We start from the raw sequence: 16448 nt of genomic DNA, 5'->3' as shown, positions 1-16448 counted from the left end.
AATAGAGTTACTATATGGTCCAGCAATTCCACTTCTGGGCATGTATCTGGAAAAGGTGAAAACTCTAATTTGAAAAGATACATGCACCTCAATGATCATAGCAGCACTATTTACAATAGCCAAAACATGGAAACAACCTAAATGTCCATCAACAGATGAATGGATAAAGATGTGATATATATACAATGGAATACTACTTAACCATGAAAAAGAATGAAATAATGCCATTTGCAGGAACATGAATGAACCTAGAGATTATCATACTATGTGAAGTCAGAAAGACAAATATCATATAATATTACATATGTGGAATCTAAAAAAAACGATACAAATGAACTTATTTACAAAACAGAAATAGACTCACAGACATTGAAAACAAACTTATGGTTACCAAAGAGGAAGGGGGTGGGGAGGGATAAATTTGGAATTTGGGATTTGCAGATACTATTATATATAAAATAAACAACAAGGTCCTTTTGTAGAGCACAGGGAACTATACTCAATACCTTGTAATTGCTTATAATGGAAAAGAATATGAAAAAGACTATGTATAACTGAATCACTTTGCTGTACACCAGAAACTAACACATCACTGTAAATCAACTATACTTCAATTAAAAAAAAAGGAAAAAAAAAAAAGAAAGAAAAAGAAGTAATGTTTGTACCATGATTTGCTCAGGGTACATATGAATCATCTCCTGGGGTTAAGTCCGCCTTCCATGAACAACACACTGCCATCCAATATCGGGAAAAATCTAGACCTTCATCAGCAAGGGACCAGGGAGGTAGCTATCAACAATCTCAAGGAGATGCAGCCGTCTGCCCCACAACCCTCACATTTTCCGCAGCTATGAAGTTCCAACCAGATATTGACAGTGAAAACACTTTACCCACTAAAGGGCACCGGAGGCCACTCCGAACCAAAATTGTGCTCTGAGGTCTTGAGCACTGGGATTTACCTCATACAGGTGGGCTGGTCACTGCTGGCTGAGAACCATCCATTTCCCTTCCTGGTGAATTGGACTCCGCCTCTCAGGGCCAGGCTGCAGGGAGAGATTTAACCCAAGTTGAGAAATCACAGTGCTTGGCTCCCTTCTTCAGTAGGCAACCAGCATTCTGAGCCGTCAGATCTAATGTATCTAATCTAATCTCCTCACCGGAGTTTTGTGCTGATTATCTGTTTGTGTGCAGGATCTGTGAGTTGATGGACCCTGTTCCTAATCAAGCTTCACCTGCGCTAGAAACGCGCTAGAACCATGGAGACACGAGGGCCCGTGTCAGTGTAGTTCGTGGCGCACATGCACACCAGCCCTCAATAAACACTTTTGCTGATAAGGAACACCAGGGGCCTCCTTGCTCTGAACACTTCTGAGCGCTGATTTTTTTTTTTTTTTTACCTCCCCCAACCTCAAGGCATCAGTCTTCAATTTGTGAATCCAACCTGTTTTGGAAGGGTTTAACAAAACAATCTATTTAGTCCTTGTAACTCCTTATGACAGAAGACACAAGGATTAGACCCCTATTACACCCGTGAGAAAACACAGGGGTACACAGTGGTTATTGCTGTGGGAAGGTGGGAATTCACAGCTGATGAAGGTTTTATAGAGGCTCTGGGGTGGGGTTTTAGGCTGGCGCTAATTGACCTAAACCAGTTCGGTCTTGCCCCTCCCCCAAAAAAGATTAGGTTCCTTTTGATAAATCTCTGTAGTTTTTAGTAATTAGAAGTGGGTAAGGGCGTAGGGCCCCTCTCCCTACCGTGCCACCAGGTTACTGTGAAAGGAAGTCTTCAGGCCAAGTTCTGAACAAGCTACACCAAGCAGCCATATAACTCGTCCTGTAAATTCCGTGAAGTTCAAGCCTCCGTCCTTTTAAGAGCTCCAACAGCGCCAGGCAGGAAAGTTTGCCTGAGGCAAATGCTAGGAGAGTCTTGCAGCGGGATTCTCTAACCTTCTAGTCCGACTCCAGGGGCACAAATCCACCAAATTAGCCGCTCAGCGCACGCAGGACCACTTTGGAGTCAAGCCCACGGTGCCAGCCCTCCGAGGACCAGCCACGGAGCGAACCAGATTCTCCCGGTCTGCGCCTGCAAGAGCTGAAGTGCCGCTCCTATCCCTGATCCATCCACCCACCTCGAAGTGCTTCCACCAGTGGGAACTCATTTCTAAGGCCCTTTTATGCTAATGAACAAAACCTCTGGTGCTGATGGAAGCTCGGGTCATGGTGGGCTCTGGAGCGTGGACTTGTGATAAAATGCTAACTGACTGTTCCTAAATGCATGTCCCCAATTAGACCCACTACCTTCTCCTAAAGTAGCTGGAACCTAGCAGATGGAATTTACATCACAGACAGATAGCAACTGTACGCTTCCTGCTCCTGTTGACACAAATAAAAGAGCCTATGACAATTTAGCACCCCCTGTGGTGAAGTTTGGAACCGCCCAATTAGAGAGGAAAAAAATGCTCTGGATTCAGCCAGCCAGCCAGCCCTTTACAGATTACAAAGTGTTTTACAGCAAGACAACGGTGGCCGGAGGGAGGGGCTCCCTGACCTTCCACCTCAATTAGGGCAGTTCCGCTGCCTCGTAAACTTGCACTGGCCCACCGAATTGGACGGCCTTTAAAAACTTTGAAAACCTCGGGATAGCCCCTGCAGGGAAGAGGGAATCAAAGAGGGATGGGAGGAGGGATGGGTGGAGGAGGAGCAGGAAGGACGGGAGGAGATGCAGCAGGAAAGGAGGCCAGGCTGGCCTCGGTGGGGAGGCTGAGGAATGCCCCCGCTGCGATTTGGAGAGCTCCCAGTTCAGCCGTCCTCCGGGAAGCAGGGTGGTGGTGGCCGTGCTCCCCCTTCCGCAAGGAAGGACTTCACCCTCTGCGGCTGGAGCGCTGCCTGCAGCCGGCCTTCAGCTGTTGGCCCTTCCCCCAAGCTAAAGAAGCCGCCCACACCCAGGGGCTGATCCACACCAGACTAAGGTGCTGAGCCTAGAAGTCCTCCCTAAAAGGTGGCCTGCATGCTGATCTGCGTCTCCGCATCTGCTTCCCCGGGAAACCCGACCCGCCACATCACGGGTGGGTGGCTTCGCGCACCTGAGATGGCGGAGCTGGGACACAGTGTTCTGGCGCTGGAGCCCAGGTCCCCTTGAGGGGAGAAAAGAGGCAATAACCAGCCTTAACGACCAGCTAGTTTGCTGACCTTTCCGGGTCTGCAACCAGGAGCTGCCAGTTCCATCGGCCTCTTCCCCTCCCCGCCTCTCCCTGCACGCCCTCTCGGAGGACATTAGTCCCAGGTGTCTGGCTGCGTGCATGCTCAAATCTTTCTCCTCTTTATAAGCACAGCCTGCCACATCCTGTGGGTTTGCCGGCTTAAAACCTGAGGGGGCAGGAGAACCGAAGAGAAGAATGCGGACACAGAGAGGGGGTGGGGAAGAGGAGGAAGAGGGCTCCGGTGTAGAATATGTAAAGAATGGCCCCTCTTACATGCAAAAATGTGACAATTAACCCCCCAAACAGCTTCCTCCTGCCCTGAAAGTGTTAAACCACCTCGTAGCGGGGAGGCCGGCCTCCCTGCAGGCTATTTCCCTGGGCCTGCCGGGCTGGGGATCAGGCCTATTGTTAATAAGTAATGACAGCCCAGCTCCTCCGTGGATTCCCCTGGGGTTTTGTGTCAGAAACGTCTTCCCTCGCCGCCGCTCGAGCTGACAGGCTCCGGCTCCCGGCAGGCAGCTGTGAACACAGGCCAACCTCCGCCAGGATGCCCCGCGTCGGGGGCCCAGAGCCCCGGGGCAACAGAGAAGGCGGTAATCCCAGCCCTCCTCCCTCCTCAGGTGAGGATAACCTCAGCTGTCTGCCGGGGTGGGCCGGAGGGAACCTTGCCTCCATCAGCAAGGGGTGGGGCTGTGCCCGGGTGGGCGGTAAATTCCCGAAGCCTGCAGCTGGCAGGAGCTGCCTGCCTTGCTTCGGTCCCTGCCTCTGCTCTGCGGGGAATCGGCTCACAGGGTTGTTGCTGTGGCCGCTGACGCCGCTCTTTGAAAGATGCTCCCGGAGTACGATTATTCAGGTGGCCTTGCTTACTAGCAGGAAGTTCTTTCTTGTGTCTGCCCTAAGTAACTCAGCACATTTAGCACTTCACTTTGCCCAGAAAGAGTTCACAAATGAAAGCATTCTGGAACCATTGGGAGAAAAAGAAAATGTTTGTTCCACCTTGCGGATGCGAGCCTCCTGTTTTGAATAATTATTATTATTATTCAGGTCTGGTGATGCCAACAGATCAGGAGACGATGGCCACAGAAAAGATAATTGGTTATACTTACACATCCCCAGAGGAGGGGCCGCGCTAGGCCCCAGGAGGAAGGGCACACAAGGAAGCATTGGAGCTGGTCAGCAAGCTGAGCTAGAGGGAAAACTGGTGGGCAAGAACCTTTATTATGGTTTCCGTGAAAAGGAACAGGCAAGGCAGGGCAAGGTTTGAATGATCTCAGTGGGCTCTGGGGCACTGGGGCTGCCCCTAGCTGTCCGATTAGGGCAGGAGGATGGGCCTGGAGTGTGAGAGCCAGACAGAGGTGGCGGTTAGGGGTGTGGGCTCTGGATTGGTTGGTTTGCATTTGAAAGGTACACCCAGGCAAATTGCTGGTTTATTATCTCCAGGAACTGGCTAATCCTGGGAGGGGCAATCCTTCCAGGGTCAGCAAAATCTCTAGACGTCAGAGCAGCATCGGAACACAAAAAAAAGGCTTGGTTAATTCAGGTTTATAAACTATCTAGAATAATGTTCAGTTTATTATTATTATTATTTGAAATCTGCTTATAGCATGTTCCTAGCAGCATTATTAATAATTATAGGAGATAGAAAAGCCAAATATCCATCAGTATAAGTTACGTAACAGTGGGCTTGCCATACTGTGGAATAGTATACAGCAAGCAAAAAAGATATCCCTCTGTGCACTGATACCTACTGTTCATGCAGATGTGCTAAAATGATTTGAATTGTAGAATAATTCATATACATAGTACAATCCTATTTATGTAAAAACAAAATGAATTATAAAAAAATCTTTAGGGAGTATACATACATACATGTATGTAAATGAATAGAAAAATGTCTGGAAGAATACACACTCATGAGTTAGCAGTTTTTATGTCTGGGGCAGGTTCTTTGGGAAGCAGGTGCTAAGATAGAGTCAGGAGTGTCAAGGGTTTATTGAGGAAGCACCCCTGAAAGGAGAAGGGCAGAAGCAGGATTGGGCAGGGAGCGAGCAGGCAGTGATGCAGATCTGAACAGCTCCCAGCGAATGGTGCCTATTAGAGCAGCCCCAATTTGGGTGGAAATGGCCAACCCTGAGTGCCACCGTTGGCTAGAGCCACTACTCCGAGTAGCGCTGGGTGGACCATAAGGCTGTCAGCTGACCAGATTCTGAGTGGCTGGAGAGGGATCAGAACAGTACAGCTCCATGTCTGCCAAGAGGACATGGGGCATGGGGACAAGGAGGTGACCGGGAAACTCTTGCTTTCCTAGCCCTCAACTTTGTAGTTAGACACTGTATCCATCTATGTAAGTTACAAACTGAGGGACAGACAAATACTCTGATTGGCTTGCATCTGTGACTCCTCCCCCTTCTTATTGCAAGTCCTCCTCTGCTCTCAGCAGCTGCAGTGGCCCAGGAATCCACCCAGCTGCAGCATTTACCCAGTATTTTTTTTTTCTTCCTTCTGGCTCTAGCTAAAAAGACCATATGCTGGTATGTGCTTTCTTCTTTTCTGACTACACCATCCTGATATCACTAACATTCCTTTCTAGGAACGGGTTTGCAGCATTTTGCGGACTCAGTGTGCCAGGTGCAACACTAACGCTGGGGACAAAAGCAAAAGCTTAGGTCCTCTCGGGGGAGATGGAGAGTCACATTTGCAGCTTCACGCTTTTCAGGGAAGCGCGTGCTCCTTGCAGAAGGAGAATTTCAAGTAAGGGGTATTAGCACCCTAGAGGATCTGGGCATGGTTCTGACCATCCCGAGCATGTTTCAGCTCAAGAAAAGCTTCTTAGAAGGATGGCTTTTGGACTTGGTCTTGAAGGATGGAGAAGGAAGGAAAGAGCCTTCCAAAGGGAACAGCATGAATAAGGCAGGGAATTGGGAATACGCAGCATATTTATAGGTTCCAATATAATTCAGAAATTGGATGGCCTTCAGACTAGTCCAAATCAAGTGTCTCCCACAGTATCTTCAAGGATTGAGTCTGTCTTCATCTTGCCATATGGCCTCCCATGGTGTTGGATTCATCACCAAATTCTAAACAATGACCCCCCTGCAGCTGCAGACTGCTTGCAAAATGGCTGCCACCGTTCCTGACATCACATCCTTGCCCCACACTGATGGGGGCAAGGAGAACCACTCCTTCCGACATGAAAGAAGACACTTTTAGCATCACTTCCCTTAAAGTCCAGCAAATGTCTCCTGACATCTCATTGGCTATATTGGGGTTATGTACCTATCCCTGGACCAATCACTGAGGCCGGGTGGATTTCTGGGCCCTGGAGGGACTTAGTGGTTGGACGTAGTTTCAGGTTAAAGATAATGCCAATTCCTATCGGGCAAACAAGTTTCAGAACTTAGCATTTACTTCTAAATCTAGAATAGGAGTTGAGATATGAATGTAGCAAAAGCTTTCAGAAGCATTGTTAGACAAAAAGACAGGACAACGTAGAGATCTATAATTTTTTTTTCCCTGCTACACTTTAATTGCCCTTCGCTGGCATGCACTGCATAAATTAAGAGCTAGTTAATGCTGTAATGCGTAAAACAATTTCATGCATCTTAAATATTGCACTTGTACTTTAATTCCACATTAAGTGGTCCCCTGAAATTTTTAAATTTACAAAGTCACTGCTGTGCTACATGAAAAAGGTGCTAATTAAGTGTTAATCAGTAGCCAGATAACCTTCCCTGAACCCTGCCCAAGGTCTCCAAAATGACCCATCGCCAGAGAATGTGATGTGATGGCCACAGAACAGAGAATGCAGACACAGACTCGAAATGGTTTCCTAGCCACATCCCAGCCAATTAAGGCAGATTTGCCTATTATGCAGTTTTAATTAAATGACATCCACTATAGTGGACACAAGGCTAATAATAATAATAGTATTTAATACTGGCAGAGCTTTCCATATTCAAAACACAGGGAAAACACTAGCTAATTAACAGGTAGGCATCCCTTTCTGGGAAAGAAGAGGACTTCTCTGCTACAAGTCCGAAGGATGGACAAAATAAAAAGAAACGGTTCCTCCCTTTAAGGGACTCACGGTCTTATAGACCAGCGCTACTCAAAGTGTGGTCCGTGGACCAGTGCTGGTCCACAATAAGAAAAGCACAGAAATGGAAAGTATCCATTCTGGAAACCTGAAAGCAACTTGACCTTGCTGTGACATCCACTGCTGCTTGTCAGTGGACTCTTGTTGAACAGGAAATAGATTGGTTCAAATTTCCATGGTGAGTGGCATATGGCATAAACTCCATAATCGTCATATACAGTAGAGCCACATGTCAGTCTGTGAGGGACTGGTTTGAGACGCACTGTCGTAGACCTATCAGTGTAGCATAAGGGGATGTGGATTTGGTCACATCCCACAAACAAAGGAGAAGAGGCTTAACAGCATGCTATTTCCCACCTCTACATTTTTCCTTGTGCAAGAGTTCTTTGCTTGGAAAGTTCTGTGTGTTCCCCGCTCCTCCACTTCCTGCCCAACCTTTTTCTCACCCTTGAAGTCCTCTCAGTCTCTGGATAAGCCCAGCTAAGAGACTACTTCCTTCGAGAAGGCTTCACTCCATCCCCACTGCAGCGGAGCCCACCCTCCCTCCCCATCGCTCCCTCGGTCCCGCCCACACTGTATTATTGTACTTCCCACCCAGCACAAAGTTCATTTACATCACTTTGCCCAACGCAGCTGAGCTTGCCACTAAGGCGGATGTTTTACGGCTTTGAAGGCTTTGAATTCCTCGTGCAGAGCACACAGTAGGTGCTCATTAAATGTTTACCAAATTCAGTTTTTTTACAATTGCGCAAAATACGCATAACATAAAACGGACCATTGTAATCAATTTTTAAGCGTCCAGCTCAGTGGCACTAAGTACACTCACCTTGTCGCACAACCATCACCACCATCCCTCTCCAGAACTTTTTTCATCTTGCAAAACTGAAACTCTGTCTCTGTTAAACACTGACTCCCTATTCCCTCCTCCCCACCCAGCGCCCCGGTGACCACCATTCCACTTTCTTTCTCCATGAATTTGACTACTTTGATTTCTTCAAACGACTGGAATCATAGAATATTTGTCCTTTTGTGACTGGCTTATTTCACTGAGTATGTCCTCAAGGTTCATCCATGTTGTAGCATGTGTCAGAATTTCCTTCCTCTTTAAGTGAATTCTATTTTAAAATCTTCAAAATTAGTATTCAGTTTTGCAATGAGTAGGGAGGGCATCCCCCTGCCCCCCTCTTCCCTGGTTCTGCTTGTATTTGAAGCAAAGAATGGGTAGAAGTAAAGGGTGTTAATAACCCAGGAGACAGCAGCAGAAACCCTCCCTCCCCCACCCCGTGCCCTGAGTTCCTCAGTGCCAATTCTGACCCCTCTTTGCTCTGGTTCCTGCTCAATTTTTCAGCCTCTTGAAAGTCAGAGTTTCCAATTCTGGACAGCCTGCACAGCCAGGAACGAGCCTTAGAGGCCTTCTGACAATGGATGGCAGACTGTAAATGATAGTCAAAATGGACTTGAAGTCCTAGCTGTGATCCCACCAAAACCCGCTGGGTGACCTTGGGCAAGTCGCCTAACCTCTCTGAGCCTAGTCTGTAAAACTGAGACAAGAATACAGTGTACCTTACAGGGTTGTTAAGAGGTGCACTGGGTTGGGTGCTGGCGACAAAAAGAAAGGAGCCAAGTGGCTTGCCCTGGAGGAGCCCACAGTGTAGCACATGACCCATGTGTAAGCAGATGGTCACATTTTCCATTTGCCCCCTCAGGTTTACGGTGCCCCAGGAAGACGACTCCTCTGCATCCATCTCAAAGGGCCCCCCGCCCTCTGGCTTCCAGGTGTCAAGAACTCAGAGGGCAGGAGGAGAAATGAGGTGAAGTTTATTCCCCAACTTCCTCCCTGTGAAGTTGGCTTGGGCTGACTGACCCTCCCACTGAATGTCCCTGCTCCTTTTAAGGTGGCCTTCTCTCCTCACCTCTGGATCTGAGGTGGTAAAAAAAAAAAATCTCCACTGCTAACAGCTTCTGCTTCTGCTATCCCTGTGGTTCCCCTACACCCACATCTTTGTCGATCACCCCTTTGTACCTAAATACTTGTCAAACTAGCCTAACTGCTTCCCGTGGAGACTGCTTGATCCACATACTGTGGGGTCAGGGCCATTCCAAGCAGGGCAACTACTGCGGCCCCCTCTCCCACAGGCCCCTCCAATTTAGCTCTTCCCATTTCAGGCTGGAGCGGAGGGAAACAAAGTAGATGACAGCTGAGCCTGGGGAAATCTCCTGAATGTCGCAAGAGGCCCTGATGAGCGCTTTGGGTGGTGTACCTGGGCTTGAATGTGCAGATGGACGAGAGAGAGGAGGCACACGGTACAGCGTCATTTGCCACTTGTCTATGGGTGCACATGCCCCATTCCTCGTGGCTTTCGTGGTATTGTTTATTTAAAGTGGAGGCTGACCTCAGGAGCCTCTCTCTGTTCCAGGAGGATCAGAGGAGGCCTACAGCTTGTCTGGCTTGTCTGGAACAAGACAGTATGACAGCCCCCATATTCTCCTCTTCAAGAACCTGCCTGGGCTGCCTTTCCGAAGATGCTGCTCCCCAGGCCCCACTGAGGGGCCCGAGGGCACAAGACCCTCCCCTTGGCCATAGCTGATTGGACAAGGGATGGGCACCTGACCCAAATGGACCAATCAGATGCTCTCCCAGGAACTGGGCCTCGGGACACCTTGGTGGTCCTAGGCAGTCTTTGTTGGCTGTTTGAATGCCTTGTGCCAGGTGCAGTGTGAGCCCGGAGAAGATGGACGTGAACAGGCCAGGGAAGGCCACCTGAGGCAGCCATTTTCCACCATGTGCACAGAGTGGCAGAAAAAGCTGAGAGAGAAGAAAGAAGCCATCTGGGAGGAAAGCAGAGATAGAGAAGGAGAGAACAGAGCTGCCAAGGTTCCTGCTGGCTCCCCAGTTGCCAGTTCCCGCCCCCTAAGGCCGGCTGCACTTCCTGTCCTTGAATCTCGGAGATAGCCTCATGGTCTTCCCATAAATTCTCCCTTTTTACTTAAGCTTGTGTAAGGGGGCTTCTGTTTTGTGCCACTAGACCGTCCCTGCCCCAGGCGCACCACGGGATACAATTAGCTTACAGTCCCTAAGGGGCAATTTATCCTTTTTGCAGACTCTGCCATAAATTTTAAATCTCCACCCAACTTCCCCTTGCCAACCAGTGAGTGTCCTTCTGGGTTAACTCCTGTTCTCGAGGGCCGCCAGTGAACTCATGTCACCAGATGCAATGGCCTTTCCATAGCCCTTGCCCTCCTGTCCTCTGGCTGCCCCACCTGGCTGACCACACCCTCCTCCCTCACGCTCTCCCCCCATGGTGGCTCCTTCCACACCCCTCTCTCTCAGAGAGAGGGAGAAGGAGCTCCTCTTCTGACTCTCTCTGCAATCCCCTCCTTCCCTGTGGTTTCCCTCATCAGCTGTCTCCAGACACAAGCTTGCTCCCTGATCTGACCCTCTCAGGTCCCCATTCCCATCCAGATGCTAGAAGCATCTATGTGGGCACCCCACCGACCCCTCAGACGTCGTGTGCTCCAAAGTGGTCTCAACATTTCCCCTCCCAAGCCTGACCCTCCTCTTGTATTCCCTAGTTTGGTTAATGAGGCAGAAAGTGTTTGCGCCCTTCATCCGTGACTCTCAGAGCCAGGGAAATTTTGGCAGGGAATTTTGGCCAAGTTCCTCATTCCTTTGCCAAGAAATAGCCACCATGGGCCTTGCTCAAATCGTGATTCCAGTTTCTTTGACTTTCTGCTTGCTGCTTACAGTAGAATAAGTCACATGAGCTCTTGGGTGCTAAGGTGCTCCCTGTCCCTCACACTGAGGCCCACTGGCCCAGCCTGAGGACAGTGGAGGAGGGAAGCCCCATGTGGCCCGTGTATTATCCCTGTGGAGAGTGAAGGCCATCAGCTCCTCAGAGAGGTTTTTCTGTAGGCCTTTTCTCCCCCAGAGGGATTCTGGTCCCTTGTGGGCATCCGCTAGAAACTCCATTCAGCGGCCTAGGAGACCAAGTGGAGCACAGGTCTGTCTGGCCGCAGCTACACAGAGGGTAGGCTGTGAGTAACAGGAAGGCCCCACCCAGACTCAGTCAGTGCCGAGCACCACTGCTTCACCTTGTGCTCTGAGATCTCGGATGGTAACTGACAAGACCACATCACCCTCACTGCACTCACTGCCAGAGTCATCCCAGTCCCCGCCACCCACAACGTAAGGACATGTTCAGGAGGAAGTGTGTTTCCTGGGTGTGTAACAGTCAGGGAAACGCTGGCTGCTGCAACAGATCACCCCCCAAGGTGCAACGGCTCACAACGGAGGATTGTTTATCACTGATATAAAGTCCAGAATGGGTGACCCTGAAAGACGGGAGGCTCTCGTCTCAGGAGTGATTCAGGGATCCAGGTTCCTTCCATCCTGTAGCTCTGCTGGACTCATCTGTACTAAGGTGTGGAAGGGGAAAGAGCACATGGGAGATTTTTATGGGCCAGATCTGAATGTGACATCCATCTTTTCAGGTTACATGCCATTGGCCAGAACAAGGTCACATGGCCACATCTGGGCCACATCTGTAGTCCAGCAAAAGCACTTTTGGGAGTCAGCTAGCTCATTCCTTTTTTTCTTTTTTAATTGAAGTATAGTTAATTTACAATGTTGTGTTAGTTTCAGGTGTACGGCAAAGTGATTCAGTTGTTTACCTATTTTATTTACAGTAGTGTGCATCTGTTATCATCTAGCTCATTTCTGTCCCAGGGGCTACCACCTCGGATGAGGTCCCCTAAATCAGAGAGGTGGCCCTGAGTTTGAGGTTATGATGTTGTCCTGCTTCAGCCCTCACCTGACTTGTCCCCCCACTACACACAGGCCCTTGCATGGAGAGCATCTGAGGGTCTGCCTGGGTCTGCTGTTTTGAGAGTGCAACTACTCGTCTTTCAGTAGGAGCCCGTCACCCCAGTCCCTGTGCTGCTGTGTCCCGTAGCTGGGTGGTGACTTGAGGAGACACACACCAGAATAGGAAGGACATGATCCACAGCTCTTACACTCACAACGAGAGACTTGTCTGTAAAAAGAGGTAATGGATCAGAAGATAGAACAACGGTATTGCCCAACTTAATAGCCATTAGTCACATGGGGCTATTTAAATTTAAAGTGATTAAAATTAAATAAAATAAAATATTTAGCTCCTCAGTCACAACGGCCCCTTTTCGAGTGCTTAATAGCAACATGTATCTGGTGGCCACCGTCTTGGACAGCACAGATGTGGAACGTTTCCATCATCACAGAAAGTTCTATTGGACAGCATTAATGTAAAAGGTGCCTTATAGGGCTGACGGTCCATGACTTCATGAAAAACAATGCACAGTCAAAATGTAATGTCTGGTTAGCCAGAGCGCTAGAGGGGGAGTGATGGCAATAAAGAGGTAAGAAGAGAGAAACAGATGAAGACATGCAGAGGGAAACATCTGGAAAGGAGAAATGCCCAGATGTAAAACACAGGCCATCGTAGACAATGGGAGCTATTTACAAGATCAGAGGAGACTCAAGTGTCTCAAAAAACAGGGGGTTTCGTTGTGAGGCAACACGAGGTCCAGAACTGGACAGTCCATGGGTGCTGAGGGAGCCCCAGGCATTGGCTTTACCACTCTCCTGGGGCCGTGACGTGGTTCTGCTTCTCTCTGTTCTCCCCCTGTCCGCCATTCTCTGCTTCTCACAACTTAACCAGCCCTGAACAGACTGGTGCTGCCTTCTGCCCATGGCTGCGTGGCTTGGATTCTCTGTGCAGCTAGGTGAAACATTTTCCAGTAGGAGGAACTGGACTGACCAAGTTGTCTCCTCAGCGGACCACACCACGCCCTGGCTCCCAGAGCGGCCTCTGATTGGCTGGTCCCGAGTCAGTGGCCTCTTTTAGCCCAATCACCTGCAGTCATGGGGTGGGATGGACTATATGGAAAAGAATATGGCAACCCAGACGGGAGAGTGTGAGGGCAGACAGGTTCCCAAAGACGGGAGCATGGGTTGCAGACATAATGAGCCTCAGCTGGCCCAGGAAAGAGGACAACCACACACTCATCAAAGATGAGTAGACAAAGAGGCTCATCCACCTGTTTCTTCCTACTTCTAACAGGTAGAGGTACTATGGTATGATTCCATACTCAGCAGTATAGGGAATGCCAAAAGGAATCGGAAGTAGAAGTAACATTGCCTTTCTAATCCAGGCTCTTCCAGTTAGCTGTGTGACCTTGGGCAAATCACTTCACTTCTCTGTGCCTCAGTTTTGCCATCTGAAATGGTGGATAATAACAGTACCTTTTCACGGGGTTGTTGTGAGCTGTTTAGAATAGTGAGGTTCGGGGCACACAGTAAGCATTATGTAAATATTGGCTATGATTGGTATCAGCCCGCAGGAGTTTATGGTCCTGTGTGGACCCCAGATGAGTAATCATATTGTAATGACACGTGATGAGTGTGATAATCGAGGTGGGTGAGAAATGTGCATGTTTTCAATAGTCGGGCAGTCCTTTCAGGCTTATAAAGAAAAAGCGGCAGCTCACTTGGCTCCACCCCAATTTCTGCCACCCACAAGGAACCACTTTCCACTCTGTTTCTTCTCATATTGACCTTCTTATTTCTAAATAGCGCACTGATGCTGTTATTTCTTGATATATTAATCCTAGACGTTATCCATCTCTTATCGGTTGAATTGTGTCCCCTCCAAAAGATGCTGAAGCCCTAATCCCCAGTACCTGTGAAGGTGACCTTGTTTGGAAATAGGGTCTTTGCAGATGATCAAGTTAAGATGAAGTCATTAGGGTGGATCCTAATCCAATGTGACTAGTATCCTTATAAAAAGGGGGGAATTTGGATACAGACACACACACAAGGAGAATAGCATGTGAAGACTGGAGTTATGCTGCACAAGCCAAAGAACCATCAGAAGCTGAGACCTGAAACAGAGCCTTTCCTAGCGCCTTCAGAGGGAGCGTGGCCCTGCCGACACCTTGATCTTGGACTTCTAGCTTCCAGATCTGTGAGATGATACATTTTTGGTTTTTAAGCCACTCAGTTTGTGGTCCGTTGTATGGCAGCCCTAGAAAGAAAATCCACCATTGGTATTTTACTTGAAAATCAAATTTAACTCCCCTCTAGTCATACCTACACTGTCTCTTGTGCCTATTATCCTGATAAAATTAGATCACTTTTTTTTTTGTTACGTCAATATTCACTGCTTTTAAGTATGTAAATGTATTCACTGCCATGTCATGTAGTACGCTTGGAACACATGTCCTTTACTGTACAAACTTTTCTTTTCCTTAGAGTTAATATTTATCTCTTACCCCCTTTTTGTTTGTTTAGCTTCTGGATACATTCAAATAAACTCTTTGGCTTCTTTGTGCTTTTTTCTTTGAGATCCTGTCCCAGAATCCTGCGCGCTCCTACTACGGTCGTCCTGGCTTCTGCTCTGGGTCTGCTGCTCAGCGATGCCCCCGCGATCTCCCCTCAGCATCCGAGTGAGAATTCTCCTGGCCCTTCTCCAATATGTGGGATCACCAGTTTTCTGAATCCCATGCTTTCCAGGTTCATCGTTTCTTCAACAGACATGCCAAAAGCCCTGTTTTCAGCCCATCTGTACCTTCTGCAGGACCTGGTACCCCCATTTCCTCAGCCTTTCTTGGGTTCTACTGCTCGAATCAGCTTGCTTCCTGAAGCTTCTATCCCCACAGGCTTTTAGCCTTCAAAGTTCTCCAGTCGGCTAAGTCAGTTACCTCTTGTCCATTTGCTTTCCGGCTTGACTTCAAAAATGTTGATGACATCCTTCAATAGTTGTATTTTCCTCTCATTTTTTTATCTTTATGGATTTAAATCCTTCTTTAAAAATCCCATTACTGTTATTTTAGTGAGGGCTTTGGGAGATACAGTGGAGGTATGTGTGTGTGCTCAATCATTCCATGGCTAATTGGAAGTCATCTATCCATTTTTCTCATTCAATAAATGTTGAGGTGCTCCAGCGGTAGGAACTGTGTTGTGTATTTCTTAGGTAAGTCCTCAGGAGAAATACTTCCAGATTCATATTGAATCCCAGACTGGTGGGATTACAGTGGTGACATGGTCGATTTTGCAGAGACATTTGAGGAGGACCGTCTATATCCATCATCCTTCTCCAGGATGCTCGTGTGCTGGTATCCGTGGCCCTTGTAAATATCAGGCCCGCTTGGACAAAGTTCTCTGCTTCCTAGTCCTACCTGAGCTCTCAGGGCTGGTGGAAGAGTCGTTTGCTGAGCGAGTCATTCACCCATGCCTTTGGATTTTAGTACTTCATTTCCTGTCGGCTTCAAGAGGCAAAGCAACACTCGGGACCTCCCCAAGCTACTCAGGAACAGGTCAGCCCAGAGTTCCTTCTGGAGAGGCGTCAGTTTGTGGAGCTGTGTGTCTGCGGTGAGCAGATTATATGGAGGGAAGATAATCCAAGTTGAGAGGGACAAGCCGGTGAAAGCCCAGAGATTCAATCAAACCCGTAAGTGTGTTCAGGAAGCCAAACTAGCAAAGTGTAGGAGCTCCACCGGGAAGGCTGTGGTCCTGTAGCCATAGCCAGCTTTTGGTTGCAAGGAGGAAGTGGTGGAGAAAACACGAGCAAAGGTGACTCCACGAAGACAGCCTAGGCTCCTGGCCCCCATCTATGTGAGTTGAGGCACTGCAAGGAGGATTAGTAATTGGTCCAAGGGCTTTCTGGCTGCTGTGCTCCAGGGCAGCCCCCCAGTGCCACCTCCTGCGACCATAGCACTGTGGACAGGAGGAGAACAGACTTGAGGGGCCAGGTGCCAGCCAAAGGCTCCTTTTGAGAATGTGGCTTGAAATCCTCAGTATAGCCAAAACCCGGCTCCCTGAATAGTCCATACAATCACCCCTGGGCTAGTTAAGCACTTTGCTCAGACTCTTGCAGCAGGGTGTATGGGAGGGGGGTGGTAAGCAGAGCTCCCCTTGGACAGGTCATTTTTAATTTTCATTTTTTTCTTGAAGTGTAACATGTATATGGTTCAGTGCACAGATCCTAAATGTTCAGCTCAATGAACTTGTATGTGTGTATAGATGTATGTAACCATCACTATCACCTGGATTACGATTTAGAACAGTTCCAGCACCTGCCCCAGAAGGTTCTCTCATGCCCTGCCCCGGTCAGTGC

General features: G+C 48.5%; 1 long non-coding RNA gene across 1 annotated transcript; it reads left to right on the top strand.

Moving 5' to 3' along the window:
• The first annotated feature begins 3589 nt into the window (after window positions 1–3589).
• LOC123619450 (uncharacterized) lies at window positions 3590–15370 on the top strand. Its single transcript, XR_006728055.2, has 3 exons — window positions 3590–3820; window positions 9003–9107; window positions 14678–15370. It is a non-coding gene; the product is annotated as an uncharacterized LOC123619450 (long non-coding RNA).
• Window positions 15371–16448: the final 1078 nt, after the last annotated feature.

The sequence above is a fragment of the Camelus bactrianus genome, chromosome X (assembly GCF_048773025.1).
Source record: "Camelus bactrianus isolate YW-2024 breed Bactrian camel chromosome X, ASM4877302v1, whole genome shotgun sequence".
NCBI classification, from domain to species: domain Eukaryota; kingdom Metazoa; phylum Chordata; class Mammalia; order Artiodactyla; family Camelidae; genus Camelus; species Camelus bactrianus.
Note: the sequence above shows the minus strand (reverse complement) of the source record. Positions and strands in the feature narration are given on the sequence as shown.